Source organism: Parasteatoda tepidariorum, chromosome 10 (assembly GCF_043381705.1).
Source record: "Parasteatoda tepidariorum isolate YZ-2023 chromosome 10, CAS_Ptep_4.0, whole genome shotgun sequence".
NCBI lineage: Eukaryota > Metazoa > Arthropoda > Arachnida > Araneae > Theridiidae > Parasteatoda > Parasteatoda tepidariorum.
In genome coordinates, this window is record NC_092213.1 from 66,487,663 (window position 1) to 66,492,569 (window position 4,907).

A 4,907-nucleotide genomic window follows, 5' to 3' on the forward strand; every position below is an offset into this window, starting at 1 on the left:
TATATATATATATATATATATATATAAATAAGAAGAAGGAAGTGTTTAAATTGTTTTTGGCAATTATAAAAAAAATGTTGAAATTATAGTTAGGAAATTTAATGACTATTAAAATTATTAATTAACAGAGGAAAGCAAACTAAATATTAACTTTTAAACGGAAATAAAAACTTATCATTAAAGTAAGCTATGCAATAAATAGTTATAAAAACAAATTAACAAAGGATAACTAACAAAAAATAAGCTAACAATTAATAATTAGTAAAAATACTAGTTTACAGGAAATCACAAAATAATAAGAATTAATGTAAAAAAACCAACAGATGTAGGAAACAAGCTAACAATTAATAACTAGCAAAAAAATAAATAATTGTTACTAGCTAACAAAAAATTAGATATAATTAATCCCGTAATAAACGTGCTTTTGTAGTACATATTATTTTATTTCACATTCAAAATTATTATCACAAACTATTTAACACAGTGTATTATAGGTAAGTAAACAACTTTTAAACTAATTTTTTTTCATTTTGTGACGTCAAATTTCAAAATCTTTAAAAGTGTGCCGCCATAAAAAAAAAGCTTGAGAATCACTGATCCAGGCTATTGGTCTTATTGAAATTGAAATTTCTCATTCAACTCTGCGTAAAAAAAAAAAAAAAAAAAAAACATTGGAAACATCAGTTTAAGTGTCTAGACATATTTAAATTCTCAACCCATTTTTTCTCTTTTACCTCATTCTGCAAAAACCGACACCAAAGACGTGTAATTTTCTACCTCTTACTAAGAGGAGGGTATTTATTTAACAGTTTGTCACTCGGTAGAGCATTCTTTTCGTCTCAAATTCATGTGCTTTCTTTACAGTTAAGTAGAACAAAGTTAATCAGCTTTTTTTTCAATGTTATAGCCGTGTGGTAGAAAATAATCTTTAATATTTAAATTGCTTCATCTACAAAACGAAAGTTTGAATTTCGCTATAATTTCAGAAACAAAACATTGTTTGAAACTAGCTTCAAACTAACCTAATATTTGTTATAATCAAAATAGATCAAAACACGAATATTTTATACACTATTAGAAATGATACTAAACACTCTTATATAGAAATCGAATTTTTCCAAAAGTATTTCCTGGAATGCAAATGATTCTTTCAGATCAAAAAACTATTTATTCTACAATCCGTTTGAATTCAATACAAACTGTGAAAGTATAACCGTCCATCTTTTTCTTTTTGGATGCGTGCAAACTTTGGCGATTTTTATTCTACTTTTAGCGCCACAACTGATTTCATCCACCAGAACCGTTTGTATTCTTTAAAAAAAAACTTTCTTTTCGCAATTAAAGATTCACTGCAACAAACACACTATGTGGCACCCAATATATCGCACAAAACAACAGTCTGGATAACTTTATACGTTTTCTGAGTGAATCTTTAATTTCTCTTTCAGAACGCGAATTGGTAGGTTTGGTTGTTTAGCCGAAATTAATTTTCATTTCAACGCTACCACCAAACAGAAGCAATATTTTTTTAAGACATCATCTTTTGATTATCAGGCATTGATTGTATCGCAGAGCATCATCCTGAAAAATATTCATTTTTTAAGTTAGTTCTAATTCAATGCCCATTTCATAAAAGTCTTAAAAAGTGGCACGCTTATTATGCAACTATGTAAGAACAACTGTTGATTTGCAATAGAAAAATCCCAATATGTTTATAAACAACTTGCATACGATTACCTTGTTTATGAAAAATATTATTTGTGACAAACATGAAATATGAAAATATGGTTATGATACCTTGTTTAATGCATTGTTCATAAATTTTTCCAAATCCTCTTTGGTGTATTTTATCGTAGTATTGGTGTGTATATCTCCCCAAATACCTGCACCAGCACCATAACCAGCACCTCGATCACTACCTAGACGTAAACTTAGATCTACACCTCAATTTACTTCTAAAAAGAGAAATTTTAAATGTAATTACTGAAAACTAAAAATCTTACAAAATTACAAATATCGATTTAATCTTAAAAACTGAACAAATTACTAATGTGTTCTTGCGTTCTTTAGCTTTAACCATAATATCACAAAATATATCCTATATTCAACCCTGAATTTTCTAGCCGAATATATATATATATATATATATGATTGAGAATTGTAAATTATTGTGAATTATAACTTTATTATGAATTGTGAGTGCGAGAGNGTTCATAAAATCCCAAAAAAATAAAATGAATAAAAAGCTCTGAAACTTTTTTTATTAATAGAAATATGTAATGGCATCATAAAGAAAATATATATCCTTTAAATTATACTTAATATTTAAATTAATTTCACTATTTGAAAAGTGAGGGAATGACACTAATAGTGAGGGAATGATATTTTATTTCAATACATGTTTTTCTCTTAGTTACAGCTGCCTCAAGTTTGAAAATGATAACATACTAGGTATATCTATTATTTATTATAATTTAGTTTTATATATTTAAGAGTTTTTACTGGTTTGGGAAATAAAATTGGCTGGCACGATTGTCACATGGAATGGGTGGTAGAATTTTTTTTTTTTTTATGTCTGTGTATTTATGTATGTCTTTTGGAAAGGGCCATTTTTATTTTCCTACATTTGTGGGAGCCATTACATCAATTGTTAAATTTTTCTAATGTAAGATCTTTACTTCTGTGGTATTTTAATTTTACATGTTACAAACAAACTTAATTAATGATTTACTGTTTTTTTCTCTTTGTATAAAATGCCTTAGATTCTATGTACTCAAATTTAAAAATATAAGATTGGTAGATTTTTATGTTAATCTTTAACATCTGTACTACGTATTTTAACAAGATTTATTAAAATATTTGAAGATGGAAAATGTATTTATGTGTGAAAGTGATACCTTATTTTTCTTGATGAAGTTTGACAAAGTAAAATTTTATTTCATAAGGGCTAGAAAAAAATATCTTATGCAAAATATATATTTTTGAAAGTTCTTTATAGTTACTACTTTTTGATTTAAAAAAAAACTGTCTGGTTATTTTTTGCGCAAAGTTTTTAAATTTTGGACTCCTTGGATTTCTTCTTCTGATCTCTGTTTGAACCCTGCCTATTTTGTAAGTTCCCAAATTATAATGTTCGCACAAAATTGATGCATCACATGCAAAACACGAAAGAGAGCGAAAATTCAATATGTTATTCCTTGCACTGTATGCAACTTGGTGAACTTTCATTGTGCCAGTGAAACGTTTAATTTTTACCTCAATTAATTTATCACATTTTTTTATATCCTCAATTGCAACTTCAAATAAAGTTACTGAGCAATTTTCTTTTAATACAGAAACAAGTGTTTCGTAATTATGCACATCTTTTCCTTCTGCCACTCTCCGATCTGCTGTTCTTTTCATAACAGCTCCAATTCCGTCGGGAGCTCCTTTTCCATGTCCGGATTCATTATAGTTCCAAGTAAAGTTTAGAATACCAGGAGTAAGCTGTTTTATATGTTGGGATATCAGATGAAACATTTTTCTGTTTCTGTATTGAGCTGATGGCCCATCACTTAGCATATGAACATGTTTTACTTCACTTGTACTCATAATCCACTTAAAATTGGTTTGAGATGGGCCCATATTGCTGCTGCATCATGTCGAAGTGAGGGACTTATTGTAGCAAAAGAGTTGGAAACTACTTTATCACCTTCTTTTTTGTAATAAACTCCTGTATGTATAGTTACCTGTTGCCTACCACTTCCAAAATGCACCGACTGAATCTCTTCACTATATTTGCAACTATAATTTTCGCTAAAATCAATGTGTACTAGTATTGAATCTGTTGATAATTGTTTTTTCAGTTCATTCATAATTTTATACTGATGAACTATATTTGCAATATGGATCATATATTTTGGTAGTTGCCCTCTAGCTCTTTAATTAAATTGGATGTACTAACTTTATATTCAATCTTAATTGGTTTATTAGAAATCTTTTCTTGATTTTTAACAATATATTTATTTTTTTCTAATACCCACTTTTTGTACTTGATTACTACCTTATCATTAAACTCTGTATAAATTGTCATTTTATCTTTACAATTAGGACATTTTCTGAACAAACAATTTTCACAGCTGGAATCACAAGTTATTGCTTTTATTAAACATGCTGATGATTTATATTCAGCAATATTAATCTCATAAAGTTTTGAGATAATCATTTCCATATTAGCATGTACTATACATTTACATGTATCTCTATCGTTAATTGTTGGCTGTTTTACCCAAAATGGACGCATTCGACAAAAAGTAGGATAACTGATTCGACGATTTGGGTTTTCACTTAAATATTTTTTATGTAGATTTCTTAGTGTATCAAGAAGCACTCTCTTTTGCTTCTTTATCTTTTTTCTTGTGACGCATTCCTTTTTACCTGAGCACAATCTAGATACATCATCAGATTCAAAAAAGGCAACAAAGCTTTCTGAAGTTTCATAAGATATGTTATTTTTATTAAATTTTGATTTTACCGATTCTTTATGTTTTCTATATTTCAGAAATCGCTTTGAATAGCATAATGCTCTGTACTTTTTCAGAATTTTTCCGCTTAAAAGTTTATGAAATAACTTTTTTTCTCTGTGAGTCTTTGCTAAAGTTTTAAAATTAGTTCCTACTTGCAAACATAGTGCTTCACTAAAAACCAACTGCTTGCGAACTGATGGTGATACCCTTTCCTTGCCCAGAAGTTTATTTACACGACTTCTTGGTGACATTTTGTTTCGGTCTTGATTCTTAATTCTATATAATTGCTTTTTGTAACGTTCAGCTCGAGTTTTTTGAACAGATACTTCATGTTCAAGTTTATTTATCTGTTTTTTCAAATTTGCTCTATTTCTTGCACGTAACTTTATATATCTAACTTTT

At 28.2% G+C, this 4,907-nt stretch overlaps 1 long non-coding RNA gene across 1 annotated transcript in view; it reads right to left on the reverse strand.

Moving 5' to 3' along the window:
* LOC139426636 (uncharacterized) overlaps positions 1-4,907 on the reverse strand; it is a 10,203-nt gene that overhangs the window by 1,460 nt on the left and 3,836 nt on the right. The window contains exon 2 of the long non-coding RNA XR_011637852.1: positions 1,798-1,955. This is a non-coding gene — a long non-coding RNA (uncharacterized lncRNA). The remainder of the gene's footprint in view (positions 1-1,797; positions 1,956-4,907) is intronic.